Source organism: Canis lupus, chromosome 32, assembly GCF_011100685.1.
Source record: "Canis lupus familiaris isolate Mischka breed German Shepherd chromosome 32, alternate assembly UU_Cfam_GSD_1.0, whole genome shotgun sequence".
NCBI lineage: Eukaryota > Metazoa > Chordata > Mammalia > Carnivora > Canidae > Canis > Canis lupus.
This window is the reverse complement of record NC_049253.1, coordinates 5,720,811-5,746,569: the sequence shown is the minus strand read 5'-3', so window position 1 is coordinate 5,746,569 and position 25,759 is coordinate 5,720,811. Positions and strand designations below refer to the sequence as shown.

Genomic DNA, 25,759 nt, shown 5'->3' with positions numbered 1-25,759 from the left:
CTGAAAATTCTTAGTTATTGATTCTTATTTCTTTTGATATTCCTTCCTTTCTTCTCTTCTGAAACTCATTACATGTATCATTGAATTAATATATTTTCCAAGTCTCTTAACTTGCCTGTGTGTGTGCATACTTCTCTCCTCCATCCCGAGGTAATTTCTCAGATTTACTAATTTCTCTTCACAAATATGTAGAATTTATTCCATAGAATGAATTTTTAAGACTTCCATTTTCTTCATGTTTAAACTTTTCTTGAGATAGGTTTTTGCTTTACTAATTCAAAGGAATTTTTTTATTTTGACTTTTAATAGATTTATTCCTTCATTAAGTGTTATTTTAAAGCCTTTGTCAAATAATTCCATAAGATTAATTTTATTTACAAAGAATTCAGGCTTATGGTTTTTGTTTCCTTTTCCTAACATTAGGGTCCTTCATGTGTCTTTGCATTTTAGTATACACTTTATTTTACCTGGAGAGATTTTTTTCTGTTGGTCTGCCTCTCCTGCCTAATCAGGTTCAGTGTCTATAACTGCCTTCACCTGGCACTCCTGCGCTACCAATCCAGAACGAAGTCTAATAACAGCATTTTAAAGCTCCTGCAGTGGGTAGGTAGATATTGGGGATATGAAAGGGCTACTGGCAGATATTGGGGATATGAAAGGGTTAGCTGGCAACTTGATTTAATTCCTAGTTATGAGTTTTCAAATATCTGTATAGCTACTTTTTTCTAGATAGTCAGGTTTCCAATCTTTTTATTCAGATTCTGTTCACACGCGTGGGAGTTTCGGCCCAGCCCCTGGTTTCAAGAAGTGAACCTGGCTTTATCCTCTTCCTGTACAGAGTACTGAATTAGTTACCTATTGCTGTATAACACATTACCACAACTCAGTAGGTTAAAACAACACATTTATTATCTCAGTGTTTTGTGGGTAAGGAATCTGAGCATGAGTTGGTTAGGTTCTGAGGCCAGAGGTTTCTCAAGGCTACAATCAAGGTGTTGGCTAGGCTGCCTTCTGACTGGGCAAGAATATACTCTAAAACTCATTCAGTTGTTGGAAGAATTCATTTCTCTGCGGCTATATGACTGAGGACCTCAACTTTTTGAGGGCTTTTGGTTTGAAACTGCCCATGGTTGTTTGCCATGAAGACTTCCCCAACATGGCTGCTTATTTTGTCAAGCCTGCAAGGAGAGTCTTTCCCCTTGGGTGGGGGGAGGGGGCAGTTTCTGTGTTAAGGGCTTTCATCTGATACCTTTAAAGTCATACCTACCCAGGATAATCTCGCTTTTGATTAACTCATCACCAGATATGGAGCCTTAACAAAAAAAAAAAAATCTCTTTATTTTTGCCATATTCTTTGGCTAGAAGTGAGACAAAGTTTAAAGGGCAGGAATTATAGGAAGCATGATGCCAGGAGGTGAGAATCAACAAACAAACAAGAGTGATAAAATCACAAATGCACAACTAACTACAGTTCTGTACCTATACTGTTAGCCACATTTAACATGATTCGGAGGTTACCCTGGGGTCTGTCTGCTTCATTGACCTTTAGTCCCAAGACCATTATCTGTGTCCGGTACCAGAAGTCACAACCCTTGGCCCCAGCTTGGCTCCCTGCTTTGCATTTCAGTTCTATTTCTAGTTCAGGAGGATATTTGCCTTGTTTCTTAATTCCTCTATGTCTAATTGGTGTGTTTTTTCCTTCTGTATTTTATCAGTCATCTTGTTTGAAACAGAGGTCATGTAAAAGCATAAACTTAGAAAACCATTTTATTCTATCCATATCTTGTAAAAATTTCTACTCAATTAGGGTTAAAACAGATATCTGAAGCTCTAGGTATGTTTTAATGGTAGGGATGAATTTAACCAAATAGTTTTAGGAAGGTCTGGTAGAAGATTATTGATGGTATGAAGGAAGAGGGAATTGGTAAATATAACTGAGAAAGTGACTTTTGAAGCACTACAGTCCCAAGATAACCACATGAAATGAGTCACACATAATTGCTTATACCAATCTGCCAAGGCAAGTCCCTTATTTCTTTTTTAAAAACAGTACAATTAGTTCTTTATGTTAAATGGCGGAGGGTATAATTCTAAAAAAAAAAAAATAAAAATCATGGATTCTGGATATCTTCTTTAACCTTCCCAATAAATGCAAGGCGACTACGCAAGATAATTCATGTTTACTTTGGGAAGCACATGGACCATGGTACCAGGGTGATGTAATAATATAGGTCAGAAAGTTTTCATCTTTTAGAATTATGTTCAATGGACCTGAGAAGTGCAATAGAAGAGTGATAAGAAAAAGATATGAAGATTAGCACCTATAAAAGTATAAAGCAGATATGGTGAACATGACCACATTCACCTAGTGCTGTTATATTAAAATGGTTGGTATTACCTGGAGCTTGCAATGTATTTAGGTCAAAATAATTATGGTGCTGTAATTGCAATATATTATAAAAATATTACAGGCTAAATATAGAAAGGCCACAATAAGTAACACCTGCAAAATGGGTGGCAAAGGAAGTGGTCATGGACACAGCCTTATGTTTGATAGCACGTAGGACCATCTTCCTCTCCTTTAAAATCTTGGCTGCTATCACTGAGACTCAATATAGGGCAGTATAAGAATCCAGTATGGCAAACTTTCCAGTTCCGAAAGGCCAAAGGCCATAAGATTTGCTATTTCCATAAGTTTTCTACAACTACCTCTGAACATCATGAAGTTTTGGAAATTATTTTAGAAGATTTAACATAGGGATCCCTGGGTGGCGCAGCGGTTTGGTGCCTGCCTTTGGCCCAGGGCGCGATCCTGGAGACCCGGGATCGAATCCCACGTCGGGCTCCCGGTGCATGGAGCCTGCTTCTCCCTCTGCCTGTGTCTCTGCCTCATTCTCTCTCTCTCTCTGTGACTATCACAAATAAATAAAAAAAAAAAAAAAAAAAAAAAAAAGATTTAACATATAGGGTGCTAAAGTAGAGAGCAAAAAATGTTTTTTTTTTCTTTTTTTAAGATTTTATTTATTCGTTCATGAGAGGCACACAGAGAGAGGCAGAGACACAGACAGAGGGAGAAGTAGGCTCTCTATAGGGAGTGTCATGTGGGATTTCATCCCAGGACCCCAGGATCACAACCTGAGCCAGAGGCAGACAGTCAACCACTGAGCCACCCAGGTGCACTGAGAGCAAAAAGTTTGAGGACATTTTCTGAGCATGAAAATAAATATTGCTTTACCAAGATATATAGAATAAGCTAATGATATCTACTGCCACATAATCAAAATTATTAAAAGTATAAGCTTTTCTGGCTTGCCTTTTATATGAGATATTCTTTTAGACAATTACAAAAAATCCTTTGATGAGAATCTGGAACTTGTCAGGTGATCTAGCCATCTCCATCCTTTCCACAGTTTCAGAAATCCCTCTTTGTTCCTCTGATCCTTTTTCTCTGTTACAATTTGATCTAAATTAACAGTTTCTAACATTGTCTATAATATGTAATAAAATAGAATTATGAGAAAAATGAAAAAAATTACTTTGCACATATTAAAAATTATGAAAAAATGAAATAATTTGCACATATAAAATATAGAGTATGGCACAAAAATCTAGTTTATGTTTTCAATTATAATTGAAACTAAAAGCACGATGTTTGGAAGGTAATAAAAGATGAAGAAAAAGGAAAAAGGAAGGAACAAAAAGGAAAAGCTGAAGATGGTGTGCCTGTTTTTATCTTACAGACTTTGTGCATGATCATCATTCTGTTTGCTCTCAGATTTAGTGTTCTTATAAAAAAAGCAAATCAGAGTCCACAGGAAACAGGAATTAAATTCATGGCAAAGATTTAAAATCGGATACATAGACGATTATGCCCCTCTTTTCATGAAGCGTCTTTGTATTATGACTTGCTTATTGAGCAGTCGTTCTGAAGTAAAAGAGGAGACACAGCAAGGCACAGCAAGGAGGATTTGTTATGTGCTTCTTGAATTTTGAGGGTTCTCCTAATGGCTAGGTTGCATTTATGTACTTCAACTTTTTCTCTGACCAAGATTTATACTGCACTATGAGATCTGTTCTGAATAGTCCTAGTAGTTCAGGGCATCCTCTTTGACTCAAACAGACTTTTGCTACTTTCCAGTTGTGATCTTGAATAAGTTTTAGTCTCTAATTCTCTGCTACTTTACCCTCGGAAAGGAAAATAATCGTACCCACCTCCAGATTTCTTGAGGAATTTTTTAAAGAGATTTTTTAATGTATTTATTCATGAGACACACAGAGAGAGAGAGGGGCAGAGACATAGGCAGAGAGAGAAGCAGGCTCCATACAGGGAGCCCAATGTGGGACTCGACCCCCGGTTTCCAGGATCATGCCCTGGGCTGAAGGCAGAGACCAACTGCTGAGCCACCCAGGCATCCCTGGAGTTTCTGAGGATTAAATGAGATCACTGTTGTTATCTATTTAGCACTGTGCCTGGAATACACTTTGAAAACTCAAGTATCAGTCATAATAATCATTATTATTATCATGGAAGGTAGCATCAAATGAGACCTAACAAGCCTTTATATACTACCCAGCTCCAAAATACACAATCATATTTCAAGGAGTCTTAGCAAACTCAAAGGCCTTATTTGTGAAGTTAGTGATGTTGCAATATATTAGAATATTTGGGAATGTTAGTGAAGGGCTGTTGGAATATATAGCCACTCATATCTCTTCCCGTGATTAAATCTTAATTCATTCTGCTGTACTATATATGGTCTACATTACAAGATCAACTAATACAAAACTGTGCCAATTATAATTAATTGAAATTCAATTCTAGGAAAATCTGGTTCCAGAGTTCAGGGTTAATAATCACCAGGCTAAGCTAGTATCTCTCATAGGTTATTGTTTATTTAAAAAAAAAAAAAAAATCAGATAGGCCCAACTGGCAGAAAATTCATTAACAAGCATTTAAAAAAAAAAAAACCATTGAATATACTGATACACATGCTCTATAAGAAATAATGAGGAATTTACTACATATTTCACATTGGCTAGAAGTTCCTTATTACAGATATGCTGTCCAATTTGATGCTGTCCAATTCAGCATTTTATACACAAAAGATAATCTGAATGGAGGCTTGGAAGGATGACTTAAATATGGAAAATATGCAAATGCTTTCATTATTTACTTTATCGAGTCATTCCACCAATAATATTAAGTGCTAAGTGCTGGTAGATTTTTTTAAAAAAGAGAATCTTACCAATTTCTTTTATAACTACAAGCTCCAAAAATGCAATTTAACTATTTATACAATGGCTGACTTAACCTATTTTAAGTTATGCACTGTCCTTTGAGTGCAGACGGGTGAGAAATTCAATAATCATTAGATAAAGACCATGGAAGGCACCAGAGAGACCATGCAAACAATACACAGGGACATATCTACACACAATAGAGTAATGCATTTTCTTTCCAAAAGTCTGACAAAAATCTCATGTCAGTTTTCATGTTTTATTAAGCAAAGGAATGTGACACATATTTTAGAAAGGCTTTTCATAAAATAAAAGTTTCTGTTAAATTTCTAATGATTTTTTTTTTTTTTTAACCAAGAGCTTACACATGTATTATTAAAACAATGGGGCAGCCCGGGTGGCTCAGCGGTTTAGCACCGCCTTCAGCCCGGGTCGTGATCCTGGAGACCCAGAATAGAGTCCCAGGTCGGACTCCCTGCATGGAGCCTGCTTCTCCCTCTGCCTGTGTCTCTGCCTCTCTCTCTCTCTCTCTCTCTCAGTGTCTCGCATGAATAAATAAATAAAATTCAAAAAAAAAAACCCACAAAACAAAACAAAAAAACAATGGCTTGCAATTGCTTGAACAACCCCTTGAAGCTCCACTCTTGAGAGATAAGTCTTTAAAGTAATGCTTAAGTTCTCTTACGTCAGATCATTATCGGTTGTTTAATGCTTAGTTTCTTTTTTTTCTAATGCAAGGTAAATAAAAAGTAAATATATGCAATGATAATCTTATGACAGGTACAGACTGAGAACATACTTCTCATGAAATTTCTAATCTGCAAAGAAGGCAAGCGCATTCTTTTGAATCCAGCATTTGTAAGTCTTTCCATCAATGAACATTCTTTATAGCACATGGACTTTAGATCCTGGATTTACTAAATACAGGAGCATTAACACCATGAGGACAATGGTGTATATTAGTGTATTTTTCCCATTTATCACTAAGTAACAACACACACAATAAAACATAATTTCTGGCTTCTTATCTAAGCGCAGAGTGTCCCAACCTATTTCTGAAAATCGGTTCGGGGCAAGGAAAGAATGGCCTGACTTGGCTTTTTTTTCCCCCCCCCCCCCCCCCCCCCCACTATTTAAACGTATGTTTGTGAGCGGTGGAGGCATTTTAGCTTCTAGAATGTACGCCCCACATCATTTTTGCTTCTCTGAAAGTCGTGACGTAAACCATCCCGCTCCCGTCGTGTAGGTACTTATGGAGTACAAGGCCAATGGGGCTTAGAGAAAAATCGAACAACGCTATTCGGGTTTCCTGGTTCCCAGGGAGCTCACGATCTACCCCCAGACGCGTAAAGGCGCTGGGCCTCCGGGGTCTGAGGCGCCCCAAGAAGGCTGCCCCAGCAGGCCCGGCTGCGCCACGCCGCTTCCCCGCCCGAACGCCGAGCCCGCAAGGATCCGCGGCGCAAACGGACTCGCAAGGATGAGGGCGCCACGGACTCCGCCGCGCCAAGCACAGACGGCCCTTTCCGCAGAAGCCTGCGAGGAGGGACGTTCCTGAGCCCAGCAACCCAAATTACTTTTTCCGGGATCTCCAAACTCGTTTTTTTTTTTTTTTTTTTTTTTTTTGAGCTTTCGGATTCAGGAGGCAGGTGCTTCATCACCTGACCCTGACCCTCCCTCCTCATTCCTCCGCGGGTCTCCTCTGCCTCCCTTTGCCCAAGTCCAACTTTTTAGCGGCTCTAGAGGAGCGCCGCAGACTAGGAGCGGGGAAGGTGAGCGAAGGCGCGCTAACGCCACGTTGATTCGCACTGCAACAGCGTGGTGAGAAGGAAAAAAAAAAAAAAAAAAAAGGCGGGCACGGGGACCAGAGCAGGGTGGCAGAAAGGGCACAGGGCTCGCCGAGCAGGGGGAGCGGGGGAGCGGGGGAGCGGGGGCGGGGCCACCAGCCAGTCCCAGGGTTCCCAGCTCGAGCGCGCGCGGGCCCCGGGCTCCCCAGCGTCCCACCGCCCGCCCGCCGCCCGCCGCCGCGCGGGGCGAGCATCCCGGTGCCAGGACCTGCCGCCCGCCCAGCCCGCGAGCGCGTCGCACGAAGGCGCGTCCGCACCCATGTCGCGGCCGGGGCGGCGGCAGCAGGCGTCCGCAGACCCTGGCGAGTGATGCGAGGCTGAGTGCGAGGCTGAGCGCGCGGCGCCCGCTGGTGCCCCGCCGAGCCGGACGCGGGAGGAGAGGGGCGCGCTCCAGCTCTTCTAGCCGAGCGCGGGGCGGGGCGGGGCGCGGCGCGGCTGGGGGGGGGGCGCCCCCCGCGGGGAGCAGCGGAGGAGCAGGCGCGCTGCGGGCCCGAGGGAGGGCACCGTTAAAGCTTTGCCATCAATCGCGAGCCCCGTGAGTCCGTCCCAAGCTAACGCACTAACTCCACAGCGTCCATCACGCCCCCGAGCCACCGAAGGCGGCGACACCCGATCCAGCGCACAAACACGGGTCCCTTCTGTCCCCGGATACGATTACGCGGCGGAGACACATTCAAACTCACGCGCAGCAGCCGAGAGCCGAGGTGAGTCGAGGGACCGCGCGGTTCCCGCGGGAGGACGGGGGCGGGCGGGGGGGAGGAGATGGGCGTTGTTTGCTCCCGGAGGTGAGCGCTGGGCGCGTGGCTGCGATCCCGGGGCTGGGGGGCTGGGGGGCTGGCGGGCTGGGGTGGAAAGGGCCCAGGGGGCTGGGCTGAGCGAGGTAGGGAGTGGGGCGTGGGGGTGGGGAGCGGGGAGAGAGGTTGAGGGGCTGTGCCGGGGAGCTTTCCCCGCTGCCCGGGGTCGCTCCGGTGCTGCTCTCTGCTCTTCCATATGGCGCCCGTTGGAGGGTCTTCTTGGGCAGGTGCGCGCCGAACTCGAGACGGGAGGGGATACCCTGGCGCGGGTCCGGCCGAGGACCTGGCACTTGACCCTGGAGGGATGGGCGTCCGGGAGCCCCCGGGCGGGAGCCCGCTGCGGGCCGGCCTGGGGGGCCAGGAAGTTTCGGGCCTCCCGGGACAGTCTCCCCCTGCGCCCGCTCCCCGAAGGGCAGCCGAGCCGAGCGTGTGGGGGTGGGGAGTGTCGGGGCTGCGCGCCCCCGCCCCTGCACGCTCGCCGCTCCCTCGGTCGGGACCTTTGAGCCTCTGCCGCTGCCCGCCTGCCGGTGCGGCCCCTCCCCGGGATGCGCGGGGGCGGCAGGGTCGCGCGCCGCTCCCCACGCGGTGGCGGGAGCCCTGCGGCGTGCCCTGGCCTCAGAGCAGCCTGCGGGGAGCAGGGCGCCGTCCCCGGGCTGCAGGAGCGGGGCTGCGGGGGACGGGCGGAGGCGGCGGGGGGCGCGCGCCTGCGTCCCGGTAAACTGCGCGGTTGAGCTCTAGGTGGAGGGAGTTGAGCGCGGTGGAGGCGCCCCTCGGCAAGCGCTTCCTTGGGGAAAGAGCCGCCCCCGCACCTGTACCGCCGGTTCCCGTCACCTTCAAGCATCTCGGGGCCCTGGGGAGGGCGAGGTGGGGGGCGGGGCGGGAGGACTTCTCCGAGCCCCAGAGGCTAACTCCTTGGGAGGCTGGAGCGTGTTGAACAGACGCCCTTAGGGAGAGGACGGGCGGTGGGCGGGGTTCCCAGGTGACCCCAAGTCACCTGTACTCTGAGTCAGTCAGTGTTCCTAAGACAGAGCCTTTTATCTCAGGTGGGTTGCACCCAGAAAAGATCACACAAACAAACAGAAACACAGTCCCTTTAAGGCTGTCCCCTTGTGTATGGAGTTTTTCAAGATTAATAGCCCGAAGGTGTGGCTGGTTGGCTATTTGCCAAGAGTGCTGGGGTTTCTTTTTCTGTAATTTCGTGTTCGAAAAAAGGTCTCCACTCAGAATTGCCGTGCTTATATATCCTTAGAGGGTAAAAAAAAAAAAAAAAAAAAAAGATTGCCATTTGAAGGAAAGGATAGAAGGTCCTGTTTAATTGGTATTCTAATCCTATTAGGATTAATCACACTTTATTCTCTGGAGGTTTTTAAATTAATTGAAGAGTCAGTGTTATATGATAAGGGAATCCAGAATTTGTTAACTAAGTTAAATCATAAATCAGCATTTTTCCCCCCAATCCCAAAGAGGAAACAGTGGATTTAGTTTTCTAATGTAAAAACTATCTTCTGGTAGTTAGTTTGAGGTTTGGCTTTAGGAACCTAACTATTCAGCAACAATTCTAGATCATTCCAGAGGGAAATACTCTAGTATTGTTTGATTTGCCTGCCACCCACAAGATAAAGGTGACATCCAGTGAGTGTTGTGTGATTTAGTGCCATAGGATTGTTTAAAAACTACAGTGAAGTATAATGCTTGGACATTTGGTGAAAGCTTAATAGTGTTTTTGTAGCTGGGCATCACTGAGTAGAAACAATACTTCTGACTTTTTCTGAGGAATGCAAATGTAGAGATCCGAACTCTTTAAATATATAATTTTCAGAGCTTTATGCTTCTTGTAGTAATACTTGGTGCAAAAAAAAAAACAAAACAAAACCCAACAACAACAACAACAACAAAACAACTTGGTGCACTCATTAGGAAATTAAACCAGTGGATTAAATAAAGATATTTACAACAAAATTTATTTCTTATGAAATCTATATTTTCATGTATAAAGAGTTTGACATTTGATTTAAGTTACTTAAAACATTTCATAATACCTTGTCAGCTTTATTACCACTTAAATATTGATGATAAAGGAAGAAAAATAACCACATGCCCAATTTTCAGATTCCTTTTCAAAGTTATATATTTATTTGTCAAATAATATTGAGTTGATGCTGGGACGCCTGGGTGGCTTTGAGCATTGAGTGTCTGTCTGTCTGCCTTTGGCTGGGGGTGTGATCCCAAAGTCCTGGGAGTACCTGGATGGAGTCCTGCATCGGCTCCCTGCATGGAGCCTGCTTCTCCCTCTGCCTCACTTTCTCTCTCCATGTCTCTCATGAATAAATAAATCAAATCTTAAAAAAAAAATATTGAATTGATGCTACTTAATTTACACTAGATTTTCAGATATATCAAGAGAGTATGAACTTTTGATTGTTTTTATAATATATAATAATGCTCTGTTTATGGATATTGATGCCATCTGGGCCGTTGCTTATTTGCATAAGTGCATCTTCTCCATGGCTGTGTCCTCACATCATCAATTACTGAAACTTAAAAATGCAGCTATAAAAGCAAATAATTTCTAAATCTTACACTCCTACTTGCTCCCCTGGATTTAAGCTAATTTTTTTTGTTGGCTTGTCTTCATGAGCATGAATTCATAAAGAATTGAATGGTGCTAATCGTTGAGGTGTATAGAACTGTTTTTGTTTATAGTAAGTGGTCTCAGTTTGCCCTGTCGAAATACTAGATTGGAGACAGAAGTACTATTCTTCCTTTTATGGTTTTTCTGGGTTCTCTTTCTGTTATCAGCTATCACTTTCTACTGCTGTCAGGCTGTGAGCGTGTCCTGCTGCTGTATTATCTGTTGTCTTTTTTTTTTTCTGTGAAATGATGTGGGCTATTGACCGAATATAAACCCTGTGGACTTTGTGACAGGTACTTGCTGTTCTCATGCTTTATTTCTGGGCTGGATTGTAAGCTATATGGCTGAGGTTCCTAGTAGGATGGCCTCTGTACATAAATGGTTTTAATACAATATTGTTTTACAGAATATTTTGTGTATAAGATCTTTAGAAGGGTCTCTTAATTTCAGACGGTCCAGTCTACTGAAAAATCTTTGCTTTTCTGAGAAATCGAAGTAGCCCTTAAAAACAGTACTGTTACAGTAGGCCAGATTGCTTTTGTTTAGGAATATGTATACAGTGATATTTTCTGTACCACTTTCTGCCATTGAAACTAGCTAGCCATATGTAATGTTATTAAGTTTTCTTATTCTGGAAGCCAGGAATAAGAAGTATGACTTGATAATCTTGATAACCATAGTTGAAGCTAAGTCAGTCATTTCAATATTATTTTGCTTACCTACGTATGAAGGAGCTACGTAATCAAATTAGTTTGAATAAATTAGTTTAATTTAACCTTAGAAAATAGTAGTAATCAACATCTTTCTAACCCAAACCATTTTACAAGCATTCATTCTTTTATTCAACAAATATTTATTAAGAGCATATTGTATTGTTGTGCTCTGGGGATATACAGACACAGAAAACCCTGGAAGGGCTCTGGCTTTAAGAGGTTAGATAGATTGAAAACAAATTAGTTTCAATAAGTGCAATATAATGCCGTAAAGTCTATGAGTGCTGTGATAAAGATATGCAGAGTGCCCTGAACAGGCATTTGGAAGTGAGCAGAAGACTAGAGACGCTTTGTAGAGAAGGTGACATAAAAGTCAGTGTTATAGGCACAGGCAAGGTCATGGGGGGCTGTTTGCCATCATAAAGAATATGGACCATTTTCTGCCCAAGTTTGTTCCAAACAAAAGAGTGATATGATGAAAAGTTAACTCTCACAGCCATCAACAAGGATGGATCTGAGGAATATGAGACAGGATTGGTGGTTTGGAAGGTATTGGAGTGATCTTGTTGAGGACCTTATACTGTAGTGTGGTAGCAGTGAGGTGAAGAAAAGGGTTTGATCACATGGATGATAAGGTAGGAGAATCTCTGGTGAGTGATTACATGGTAGGTGACATGAGGATGGGATAGGAACTTTAAAGGAGAGGCAGGTTGGAGGAGCAAGGGTGATAGAGTTCCGTTTTGGAAAAGAATGTGAAGTACTTACAGAAAATCCAACCGAAGAGGCTGGCCCAGTGGATCATTGCACAGAAGTTCCGAGTAGAGAGGTCTTGGCTGGATAAATAAGGTAGATAAACGGATGGTTAAATAGGTAGGTGGACAAATGGACGGTTAGATGGATGGATGGATGCACTGATTTAGCAGTTTTCAGTACATGGGTGGTTGAAAAAAAAAAAAAAAAAGGAAATCGATATGCCTTCCAGGATAGGTACAAAGAGTAAGAGGGAGATAAAAGCCTGGGGAATCTTAAAATGTAAACGTTAGGTGAGAAATAGGGGAGCAGTAAGGAATGAGAAGTACAGAGTGAAAAGCAGGAGGAAAATTGGGGGAGAACAGCTTTTTTAGTAGTTGAAGGAGGAAAGAAGTTCAAGAAGTAAAATTAAGTACTAAAATGAAAGGTATTGGACAGTCCTGGTTCTGCCCCTAACTCTGTGCCTTGAACTTAGACTATAGTTCTCATTTACAAAAAGAGAGTCAAAGTGCCTACACCATGTGGCTACGGTGAAGATCAGATGAGATTAAAGTCTGGCAAGCTCCCTACCTAAGAGGTTATTGATTTGCGTTCATTAAATGCTGGCTGTTTTTTATGAAAAGCGGAACTTGGATTTGGTGATTACTTGGTCTGTAGAGACTATTGCTTTCAGCAGTACGTGCTCTCAGGGTTCAAGGAGGGTGATTAAAGATATATTTAAGAGGAAAACTTGATCAGATTTACAGCCTTTGGGGAGGAAGCCGGTAGAATTAGGGGCAATTGGAAGGTTTGAAGGGAGCAGAGAGAGCATCAGAAAGCCTTCCTTGAGGAGAGGGTGGGAATTGCAAGAGCTGGGGGGGGGGGGCGGGGAGTTGTTGGGATCCTCAGGACAAGCCAAGCTTCTACCAGCCTGGAGGGTTCTGTAGTATACAGGTTGTTTTTTTAAAAGCATCTGGTAGGGGTAGCCCCGGGCAGCCCAGGTGGCTCAGCGGTTTGGCGCCGCCTTCAGTGCAGGGCGTGATCCTGGAGACCTGAGATCGAATCCCAAGTCGGGCTCCCTGCATGGAGCCTGCTTCTCCCTCTGCCTGTGTCTTTGCCTCTCTCTCTGTGTCTCTCATGGATAAATAAATAAAATCTTAAAAAAAAAAAAAAAAGCATCTGGTAGTCAAATCGTAGACATTTTAAATGTCTTGTTAAATTATTTTTGGTATTATAAGTGAGTTCTAGTTTTTTAGATAATCTAATAAGGGATAGATTATTCATTTTAGAAGAGTCTGAACAAAAACAAGAAGACAAATGATATTAATATTTGATGATCAGAAGGTACTTTCATATCTTATATGGTCTTAAAAGTCAACACTATGGGAAGCAATTACTAACTTGTATAATAGGAGAAAGACTGATTTATTATTTGTTTTTTAAAAAATTAGGTGTACCATAGTAATATTTAAAAATGCCTACTTTTTTTTTCCCTTGGATTTTCTCTATTTGGATGAGATAATGCTTTATATTGGAGATAAACATCTAAAATTAGATTTCTGTTTTACTATGTATATACATTTTTCACCCTGTAATTAGTGAGCATTTTGAGAAAATGTTTGCATGTATGAACTGGTTTGGGAACCAATCAACAATCGAACATAATGCATATTATTTACTAATTGATTGTAAGGCATATTGGTGATTAACTTGTTATAAATACTATAGATTTTTCTTTTTTAGTTCAAATTGGTATGTTTCAGTACATGCTTATTACCATTATTCACCACTTGTCATTTGGCACTTGGCGTATACTTAGTTTTTAGAATTAAAAAAAAATATTTTATTTATTTATTCACAAGACACAGAGAGAGGCAGAGACATAGGCAGAGGAAGAAGCAGGTTCCCCATGGGGAACATGATGTGGGACTCAAACCCAGGACCCTGGGATCACAGGATCACGCTCTGAGCCAAAGGCGGATGCTCAACCACTGAGCCACCCAGGTGCTCCAAGAATAGAAATACTTCTGTAGGTATCCCAGTTCACTAAAAAATTTACATTATAACCAATTCGGTAGATATTTGCTTGATATTGGAATATTATTGATATATAATACGTGTAGAATGATTTTGTATTTTTCAATTCTGTTTTTAAAAAATTAATACTTGATATATTTTCAAGAAATCAAGTCATAATTTTTTAGCTGTTACATTGGCTATAACTGGCTTTAATAAGTAATAACTGTGGTGCTGATTTTCCTCCAAGTGAGACATTTTAGTTTAATAATATGTCCCCATGAAATAAAAAAAATATATATATTTTTAAATATATTTTTTAAAGAAAGTAGAATCTAGTGTATGAATATGCTGTATTTGAATAGTTGTATAAAAATTCAGTTTTTATAAACCGAGTCATATTTATAGAATTTAAAATAAAGGTGATGGATATACAGATATTTGTTAATCTTTATAGGACTTTTCTGTATGTTTCATACATTTTACAGTAAAAAATATGGACAAATGTGGGCACTAAGCATATCAGTGTATCAAGAGATGCACTGCTATTTACAGCAATATCAAAGTAAATCTTTCCATAAGAAGAAACCTTTTTCCATTAATCTGCTTTGCAAATTCAAATTTCTCTAATCTATTTAAGCCGATACACACCACTAGCACACCACCACCAAACTTGGACACACCTCTGTACCACATTTTGTTTTTTGTTTGTTTTTTTAAAGATTTTATTTATTTATTCATGAGAGACAGAGAGAGAGAGAGAGAAAGAGAGAGAGAGGCAGAGACACAGGCAGAGGGAGAAGCAGGCTCCATGCAGGGAGCCGGACGCGCAGGACTCGATCCCGGGTCTCCAGGATCACACCCTGGACTGAAGGCGGCGCTAAACCGCTGAGCCACCCAGGCTGCTCTCTGCACCACATTTTGAATGGAGTTCCATCCACCAGACTTTTTTAAACTTCTGGATTTAAGATAAAGGCTTAATGTGATCCCTCATCATAACATCCCTTGTTCCTAAGAGAAGACATCAACAGAAAGATTTCTGTTGTGGTTTTTGTGTGTTCCTGTTTGTTTTAATTAGCAGTGGAATGAATGAATACTTTGGTATGTTGCCTTCCTGCTTTGAGAGAGTTGCTTTAAGATTGGATAGTATTGGATAGTGCAGGGCCTGCAGGCCCTTCCCAGTAGGTTCTCAGGAAGAAAGGCCCTGTGCTTTACATAGCTTTTGCATTTGTTGGGCTGTACCTGTTGTTCCTTTGTACACACCAGCCAATCAGAAAGAGCAGGGCTTAGAGGGAAACTGGTCAAGCAGGTTTGCCCGTCTATTTAAATGGTAAGGAAAGCAGTGAAATTTGTGGATAAGGTCAAGGGTGGAACTATTTTAAGGAATATTAATGCTAATCACTGACTCTTTCTCCAGGGTTTTGAAAATCCTTTGGGGGCATTTGTGAGAACGTATCATCAAGGAGCTAGAGTGAGAGTAAAGGGAACTGAAAGAAGGAAATAAGAAATAGGGAATTAGAACTAGGTGAACAGAGGGAAAGGAGAAACAATAGTGGAGGGGAAAACAAAAAAAGAGGAAGAAGTCAAGTGTTGTCAGTGTCCGTTCTAGGCTTTGTGTAAGCTTTGGTCTGAGAATGAGTTTAATTAAAACAAGCAAACACCTGTGGTCTTCAATATCCAATCTAGGGAACACTTTACAGGGTCAGAGCTGAGGCTTACTGGGAATATTCATGGGAAAATGTTGTAGTTAACATCTCTTAACACTAACTTTGTGTTTGAAGTACATAGTTCCCTTGAACAGTAGTGAAATGTTCTATTCATACAGCTTATTTGTAATCAAATTTCTTACTCATATACCCTAATAGATTTATCCTCATTCCACCCTGAGGGTTGTCCAGGAGGTAGTCATGTTTTATAAACCATGACCTGGGAATGCAGAGCTCTTAAGTAACTTCTGGAGATCACTAGGATAGTCTGTGAGGATTTGGTGTTGGAACACAGGCTTCTTTCCTAGAGCGGTGCCCTGGAACTATAGCTCACCACCTGCTGAAACCTGGATGCCATGGAAATGACCTTTATTTTTATTTTTATTTTTATTTTTATTTTTTTTATTTTATTTAGTTATTTGAGAGAGAGAGAGAGAGAGAGAGTACGCACAGGAGCGGGGGAAAGGGAAGAGTGAGAAGGAGACTCCCCATTGAGCAGGGAGCCTAGTAAGGGGGTCCATCCCAGGACCCTGAGACCATGACCTGAGCTGAAGGCAGACGCTTAACCAACTGAGCCACCCAGGTGCACCTGAAATGACCTTTATTTAATTAATTTATTTTTTAATAAATTTATTTTTTATTGGTGTTCAATTTGCCAACTTACAGAATAACACCCAGTGCTCATCCCATCAAGTGCCCCCCTCAGTGCCCGTCACCCATTCACCCCCCCCCTTCCACCACCCCTAGTTCGTTTCCCAGAGTTAGGAGTCTTCATGTTCTGTCTCCCTTTCTGATATTTCCCACACATTTCTTCCTTCCCTTATATTCCCTTTCACTATTATTTATATTCCCCAAATGAATGAGAACATATAATGTTTGTCCTTCTCCGTTTGACTTACTTCACTCAGCATAATACCCTCCAGTTCCATCCACGTTGAAGCAAATGGTGGGTATTTGTCGTTTCTAATGGCTGAGGAATATTCCATTGTATACATAGACCACATCTTCTTTATCCATTCATCCTTTAAATAACTCTTTCCTTAGGCCTCACGAGAGACTCTTTACCCATTACCTGAGATTTTCTTCCCCTTGAGCCCCTGGAATGGTTGGCTATTCGCACTCATACACTGCATTTTTATTTTTAAATAGAGGATTCACAGTTTGCAAGTCTAGCTCTGACTTCTTAGGTACTTCCTCTGTAGAGTTTCAGCTCAGCTTCCAGACTCAGGTCTGACCCCTCATTTGCCTGTCTTTGGGCATAGACTTGGGTGTCATTTTGGGATCTAGCCTCCTTTTTTCCCCTTATATCCAGCTGGTCCCTAACTCCATCACTCACTGTCTTCTTCATGAAGACCTTTCACACATTGATACTTTACACTTAGCTTCTGCTGCCTGATTCAGTCCCTGTCACTTGCTGACCACATCAGTGCCTCCTTCTCACCACACCCTGCTCCTTTGTTCCTCTTCTCTCCATCCCTTACTGGGGCCCATTTGGCTTCCAAGAGTGCCATTCAACTGTGCCATTAATTTTCACGTGGGAAATTAAGGCTTTTGGGGCCTTACTGTCCAGTTGCATTCTGATCACCCTCCAATAGGTCCCCATTCCATTTATTCCTAGAGGTATTTGTTTCAGGATATTCCCCCACCTGATTTGTCCTGCCTTTTTTCTCTCTGGACTTGCAAATTTTCATCTTTCACCATATTGACACTTAAGTTCCATCTCAGACTACTGCTTCCCAGTCTCTTTTGATTTTCTTTGACTTTCTTTTCTACTTATATTGATGATCCTTTAATACTGAATTAGGTTAATTCTCTCTCTGAGAAGATATGAGCCCTTAGAAGGTGGGCCTTTGCCCATAGTTGCCTCATAATGTCTCAGACAAACACATTGATCACAGATAGGATTTTAAAACAAAATTGAGTGGTACCTTTAGTGACTAGGGCAGTAAGGGAGACGCATTCTCCAATTTTCTATATGTATGTTGATGTTTTATCTTTGTTTGTTCTTTCCAAATTTGTATAATTCAACCTTGAAATGTTCCCTTATTTTGCTTTTAAGTGAAATGTGCTATGTAGACTGCTGTATCACTTAGTCACACCAAAGTTAGATGTTATTATCTGTTATCTCTACATTGTAAGTCCTTTGTACTCTTTATTATAATATTTATTGTCATTTAGTAGGTTTGTCTTTTTGAATTTACCTGGGGCTACTAATGGATGGAAGTACATGCACAGCTAACTTTAGGCAAGGCTAATAAAAGGAAATAATGACAGAGATAATTACATGTATTTAGTTTTGTATTCTGTGTTTATATCTGAATATAAGCACACCTGATGTCATGAAACAGTAGTTGGAGAAAGAAATGATTACACATATTAGGAAGATCTGACTTAGGAGACATTTGAATTGCTCCCTTCCTCCCCACCCCCAGATAAGACATTTCATACCAATTAATTTAAAGCACCAGTCCAGGCAGAGTTCTTTTTTTCCCTCTTCTGTGCTTTTTTTTAATTAATTAATTAATTTATTTATTTTATTTTTCCTCTTCTGTGCTTATTTCCTCCTTTGGTAATTGGCAAAATGCTCTGGTTCTAAATGTCTCTTCTTCTGTCTCCTTCTGGGCAGGGCAGTAGGAGTGGGAATAGGAATGAGCACATTTTAAGGAATTTCTTCAACCAAACTGAAAAGAAAATAAACAGGTTTGGTTAAACTATTCATAAGAAGTGATGCCAGAGTCTGCTGTTTGCCTCTTCTTAATTTTTTTTTTTTTTTTTTTTAATTATTGAGCCCATTTGGGAGGTAACTATGGTATTTTGGTCAGTTAGAATTTATGTAGCATATGCTTTGGGATATCGTTCTTGTCCAGATTTCACAACTACGCAGAATCTACAGAAACAAGGTCCCCTGGCTGTCCTGCTCCTTCCTTTTGCTGTCCCACTCTCTTTCTTCCTACTCCTGCCTGCCCTTCTGGAGGTAATGTTCCTGCCTTTGGTGGGGAAATCAGAAGAGGGACCCTAGTGATTGGGGAGGGGAGGATGTGGGTAAAGGTGTGTGTGGGGTCATAGGGGTGTGCCCATCACTTACACAGGAGCTGGTATTTTATTCAAATCACCTTGTATAGTAGTAGTCCAGCCTGAATAAGAACCCCAACTGCTTTATGCTTTTTCATCGTTATTTTGACAGTAAAGATACTTTAGCTTGCAATTTTGATACTCCTTAAATGCATTCCTATTCCTCCTCATACTTCTCTGCCCAAAAAGACATGAGATGTTTTGAACTAGACATGTTGATTCCTGGAGGGTCTGTATAGTGAGTATCTGTAACATAGGCGAATTAATTCAGACATTCATTCAACAAGCAGCCTATTTTTTTTTTCAAGCAGCCTATTATATGATAGAACTCTTCTGCCTTAGAGCCAGAATACATGGTGATTTTTAAAAACCTAGCATAAAATTTAAAAGTTTTTTGTAAAAAGGTTTAAAGAAGGTCATTATTAAAGCTTTTCAGAAACTGCTTTTGATTTGGGTGTCTCAGAATTTAGGAAAAAGTTATCTATTGCCTGACATATGGCAGTGGCCACTTTGGAGGGTCTTTATATGGTACAGATAAGAGATAGTGAATTAGGACCCAGGAAACCTGAGTGCTAGGTCCCACTCTGTCAGTGAGTAACTACAAACTTATCCAGGTGATGCTAGGCAACTGCCTCCCTCCCCTCCCCTCGAGAACTTGTCCCTTTCTTTACAAATGAGAAGATTTGGACTCAGTTATCTTTAGTCTTTAAATTGGGACTTTGTTTTTTTTTAAAGATTTTATTTGTTTATTTGAGAGAGAGAGAGCACAAGCTAGGGGAAGAGGCAGAGAAAGAGGGAGAAGCGGACTTCCTGCCCAGCAGAGTGCCCAACATGGGACTCCATTCCAGGACCCTAGGATCATGACCTGAGCCAAAGGCAGACGCTTAACTGACAGAGCCACCCAGGCATACTTTGACATGTTTTAAATGAAAATACATATTTTAAAAATATTTGGTATCATTTCATAACAAGTGTATTAAGTACCAGTATTCAAGTAAATTTGTATTGTTTCCAAGACTAATAACAATGGTGATGCTATATGAAAGATTTCTCTGGACTTGCTTCATTATGCTGAATACCACGTGTGATTCTAGATGTTAAGAAGGCACAAAATTACATTTTCACCTGTTAGTGAGGAAACATCAGAGAAATGCATTCTGTCTTTCTACAGAACCTACCCAAATCTTTCTCTTCTGGGGAATGATATAACTTTGTTCTTTTCTCTAATAGCCCATAGTAACCTTCTCTTATGATTATGAGGTGATTATGCAGGTATTTTAGAAGACAGCATTGGTTTGTTTGTTGTTTGTTCATGTGGACTTCCAAGGAATTAAACAGAAATATCCAGAAGTTTGTTTTTGGTTATAGTTGTGCAAATGTTTTTGGTTCTAAAATGTGTTTAAGATATCACTTGGCAATTTATTTTGTGAGTGTTAATAATGTTAATGTAGAAAATGTTAAAAATCCACTTAAACCAGTGATATTAACAAAAAGGATTTTATTAATAAGGAAGAGAAACAACCTATGATATTTTGTGATCCTAATACATTTCTGCAGCCTTAAGACTATCATGTAATGATGTCTTAAAAAGGTGTTTCCTGGGGTGCCTTTTTGGCTCAGTCAATAGAACCACGTGACTCTTGATCTCAGGGTTGTGATTTCGAGCCTCACTTTGGATGTAGATACTTTAAAAAAATTATAGTAAAACAAAACAAAACAAAACAAAAACTGTTTCTCCATATGTGAATTTGTCCTGTTGTGTTGATCTGGGTCTCCTTCCCATTCACTGTGGTATTCCACAAGTTAAAATCCCAATAAAAGACAATTCTAAAAAGTCCTAATGAAACATTTTAAAACATTGCCAAACATTAGTTTTCTTTTAAGAAAGCCTGTACTTATAAGAACTTAAAGTGTCATGCAGTCTCATTTATGAAACTTTTTTCGTTTGTTTAAAGATGAGATCAGAATAAAAACAAAGAATTTCCTTATTGTTTTGCTGAATGTTGATCACATGATGCAGTTGCATGGAGATAACTGTACCAGGCTGGTTTTGAAGAGATGAAGAGAAAAGAAACCCACACTTATTCCTGTATGATTTGTATATCATATATATTTTAAAACTGGGTATGGGATAAAAATCAAAAGTGTCTTAATATTAGCCACTATTTTCTTATTAAAAAAGACAATTGCATTTTTTTAATTGCATTTTTTAAAATTGCAAACTTTTATCTCTGTGATTCTTGAAATGGTGCCTGAACTAGCAGTACCAGCATCACCTGGGAATTTGTTAGAAATGCAAATTTTGGGGACCATCCCATACCTCTAGAATCTGAAACTGTGAGGATGAAGCCAATAGTCTGTCTTAATAGGTTCTCCAGGTGGTTTTGATGCAGGCCTAAGGTGGAGAACCAGTGATCTCTGATAGTAAATATAATCAATTCAGTTTTTCCATGTGATGAAAACATTTTCGGGATAAAGAAAAACTAGGTATCGATTTCAAAATGCTTTTCTGTTAATACTTTGCTACATACACATTCTGCTCCTCAGTTTATTAAAAACAACAACCAAAATAGGTTGGATTAGTTGTTTACTTTGGCATGTTTTGCTATGACTGTGTGTAAGGGCAGCCCAGAGGTTCTCAATATTGTAATTACTTGACAAGCATTAAAAAAGCAAAAAAAAAAAAAAAAAAAAAAAAAAAAAGGTAAAACCAAAGTCTTATCTCCAGAAATTCTGATTTTATTGATAAGCTAAGAGCTGATAGGTTTTCAGGCTTCTCTAGATCCTTTTTTTTTTTTATGATAGTCACAGAGAGAGAGAGGGAGGGAGGCAGAGACACAGGCAGAGGGAGAAGCAGGCTCCATGCACCGGGAGCCCGACATGGGATTCGATCCCGGGTCTCCAGGATCGTGCCCTGGGCTAAAGGCAGGCGCCAAACCGCTGCGCCACCCAGGGATCCCGCTTCTCTAGATCCTATAGGCATCCCAGGCGATTATAAAGTATGGTTAGAGTTGAGAGCCACTGGAACATAGCCATATGTTCAAAAACTGGCTCACTTAACCACATTACTGTCCCTTAAAAAATTATATAGATAAATTAGGTCCTTTGATTATTTTAAGCAAATCGTCTTTTGTGTATGTGCATTTAAAAAATAATTTGTTTTCCAGTAGTTACTGTATTGTTGACCACTTGAGCACTGTTAATCAGGTTTTATTATTATTAATTCTACTTCTTGGCTTTACCCTGAATCCTTTTTTTTTTTTTTTTTAAATATTTTATTTATTCATGAGAGACACAGAGAAAAGCAGAGACATAGACAGAGGGAGAAGCAGGCTCCCTGTGGGGAGCCTGATGCGAGATTGGATCCTGGGACCCCGAGATCACAACCTCAGCCAAAGGCAGGTGCTCAACCACTGAGCCACCCAGGTGCCCCACCTTGAATTCTTTCTTACCCAAAGTGCAGTCCATCTGCCTGCATCATCCCATATCACCAGAAAGCTTAGAAGTAAATAATCTAAGGCTGCATGCTAGACAAACTGAATCAGAATTCTCATTTTAACAGCATTCCTATGAAATTTGCTTCACATTAAAGATTCTTGATAACATAAAGCTTAAAATTGGGGTGAGTTTCCTTTTTCTCCATTTTTTTCTTAGCATCTATCTTAACTACTTTTATGAATGAAATCAGTCTCATTAAGCCTATTTTTAAACCATTGTTTCAGTAAGTTTTTTAATTGTAAGGGATCACCAAGACCATCTAACATCATAGCCTTACCTAGCAGGTGAACGAAATTAGGCACAGAGAAGTTAAACGACTTGTCCCTAAATTACAAAGGCTACTGATAGGGGAATCCATAGATGCATGCCATATGTATTTTTTTTTTTTTTTTGCATTACAGATACTTCATTATAGGATCAATTAAAATATTATTTTCATAGTGTAAACAACTTGAAATTGGAGCTGCCTGAAAAGATAGTATTAGGTTACCGAAGTCTGGCATATATCCAAAAAACAAAATTTTAAATAGACATTGACATTTATTTAGATTATCTACCTAGAGTGACATTGATTAATACTTTACTAATACACTGATATTTCAAATTATGTTATAATTTGTGGCATTAAGTGATAATGAGAAAGTTGAATATGTAATATTTAACTGAAAATTGAAAGGTACAGTCATGGCCTTATAAATTACTAAAATTGTATTCATGTGTTCTCGAGATATCATAGGTACCTTGTAACAGGACATTAAAAACATATACTTTGGTATTGCTTTATTCTGAGTTCCTTAAGATCTTGAGCTGGGTATTATGCTTTCTAAGTACCCAGGAAAACTGAGCTTTAACTCTAGTCTTTATATTTCAGATCTACATGCCCTTCAAATAATTTGGATTTTTCAGTGCACGTAAGGATTGAGTATTAGATCCTTGTCTTTCAATCTGGTGGTTGAATTGCATCAAAATCTCCAGATACATATTAGAAATGCAGATTTTTGGATTTTTTTTCCCCCAGACTTCCTAACAGCCAATGTGATGAAGAAACCCTGGAATCTGCATTTTTAGTAACACCACAGGTGATTGTTTTGGACACGAACGTTTGATAACTATTTTATTAGATAATTAAATCTGTGTTTAATATAGTTATATTTAATCACTATTATCAAGCATTAATTTGATATATATTATATACAAGGTACTGAGTGGCAGTACCTTGGTATCCATATTATCCTATTTTCCTTTCCCCTCTTTTGCTGGTTTTTATTTTATTTTTTTTAAAAGATTTATTTATTTGTTCTCACACAGAGAGAGAGGCAGAGACAGAGGGAGAAGCAGGCTCCATCCACACAGGGAGCCCGATATGGGTGGGACTCCATCCTGGGTCTCCAGGATCACGCCCGGGGCTGAAGGCGGCACTAAACTGCTGAGCCACCGGGGCTACCCTTTTGCTTGTTTTTAATCTTACCTTCCCACCTGATGATTTCTGGAAAAGTGCCCCAGGAGGGCCCGGGCCAACTATCACTGATAAGGGTATAGCATTGGGTTTCTCATGACAGGTTCACCATCTGTACTAGATGTCTGAAAAGATACTGGTAGTGTAGAAAAGTGGTGAAGCGCAGCTAACTTGGAATGCCACGGGAACAATAAAGGACACCAGAAATGTTCTTTATAACCTCTCCTTCACAAGGAGGTTTTTCGTGTGCCCCTTGGCCCTCATTAAAATCCCAGGTGCAGAATTAAAATTTTTATTTTTATTTATTTTTTATCTTAAGATTTTATTTAATTTTTTTATTTTAAAAATATTTTATTTATTCATGAGAGACACAGACACAGGCAGAGGGAGAAGCAGGCTGCATGCCCAGAGCCTGACATGGGTCTCGATTCCGGGCCTCCAGGATCACACCCTGGGCTGAAGGCAGCGCTAAACCACTGAGCCACCCCAGGCTGCCCCAGAATTAAAATTTTTAAATGGGCTTGCTACTGATCTATTTCTTTCATTATTTTGTGTGAATAAAGAAAGATCTGCCTGTATGGTACTTTTAGAAATTTATCTTAGTCTCATTTTCTTTAAGATGACATGTCAGTGAAAGAATGTGGTATTAATAATAGAATATCTTCTATTGTGCCTTTTGATTTTGTTATTAGACACAAAAACTATTTTTAAAAACGTGAAAGTGTGTTAGAAATTTTGAATAAAAGCTTTTGACAAGTAGCCTTGGGTTAATTTGTTATTTTTAATTTGTGAAATGGAATGCAATTTCTCCCTTTGCATTTAGCATATTCCAGTTGTATTTCTGTGGTTATGTGTGCGCTTCCATACAAATACATAAGTATCTGATTTTCCCTAATGAATCAAAGCTATTAATTTGAGGAAGTAGTAGACTTTGAAAATCTGAGTTCTCTATCTTTATTAACTGCCAGCAGCCAACCTGAGTGGTTCTAATGCCTATGTAAGGTTTTTAGCCCTATTGCACTCCTAATTAATTAAAAATGCCTGACTACACAGCCAGATTAATAGCAGTATTAACCAACAATAGATGGCCTTAATTTTCTAAATTATTTCTCCCCAGCCTCCCACCCTCAGTCAGGGTGTTCCCATTTCACTGTGTGATTTTAGGGAGCTGCTTCCTTTTAGTAGTTTACTTGCAAGAAGGAAGTCCTAATGAAATTCAGCACAAGATACTGCCTGCATATGGAAGTAAATGCTTAAGCCTGGGGCTGTTGGACAGCTAGGTCTCTAGCAATAAAGCAGTTTCCCCATAGTTTGTCCACAGTTAAAATGTTTTTTCAGCTTCGTTTTCTTCTTCACATGGTGGGATATGAAAGTGGGTTATACGGTTGAGGACCTGAACTTTGGCAGTATACAAGATGCTAGATCTTGCTAAAGTTCTTATCTTCCTCAATCTTATTCTTCTTGTCTGTGAGATGAGAACAACTCTTCTCCCTTGGTGTGGTCTCAGTGTAGAATGAGATCATGCTCATAAAACCTATGAGGTAGGGAAGGTACATAGTACAAAGTACAGCTCTTTTTAAGATCTGCTGTTAATAGTGTTATGTTAGGATGGAAGACCCAAGGGGCACCTGGGTGGCTCAGTCTGTTAAGTGTCTCCCTTCAACTCAGGTCATGATCCCAGGGGCCTGGCATCGAGGGCCAGGTCGCGTTCCCAGCTCAGCAGGGAGTCCGCTTCTCCTTCTCCCCCTACTCATGCTCTTGCTCTCTCTCTCTCTCTCTCTCTCAAATAAATAAATAAAATCTTAAAAAAAAAAAAAATGGATGGAAGACCCGAGCTAGAGGGCGACCAGCTTGTTCTGGTTTGCCCAGATAATGACACTGGCAGTTCCACATCCTGAAAATCCCCTCAGTTCTGGGCAAAGCAGGATGGCTGGTCACCCCAGTGCTGGAAACAGAGGCTCAAAAAACAATGACTTTAGAAAAAAGTAGTTTAGTGGCTTCCCAGAGAATGGTCATAATGGGCATGAGCAAGGCAGGGCTGATAGTCTCCTTCCACAGCGT

General features: G+C 40.6%; 1 protein-coding gene across 5 annotated transcripts in view; it reads left to right on the top strand.

The window, feature by feature from the left end:
- The first annotated feature begins 6,883 nt into the window (after nucleotides 1-6,883).
- UGT8 (UDP glycosyltransferase 8) overlaps nucleotides 6,884-25,759 on the top strand; it is a 105,552-nt gene continuing 86,676 nt past the window's right edge. For 3 of the 5 annotated variants that reach the window (XR_005382610.1, XR_005382609.1, XR_005382611.1), the window contains exon 1: nucleotides 7,541-7,786. The gene's annotated coding sequence lies outside the window, so the exon portion shown is untranslated. Of the gene's footprint in view, nucleotides 7,008-7,540; nucleotides 7,787-25,759 lie in introns of those variants that run through there. The other 2 variants (XM_038581780.1, XR_005382612.1) reach the window with 2 other exon arrangements.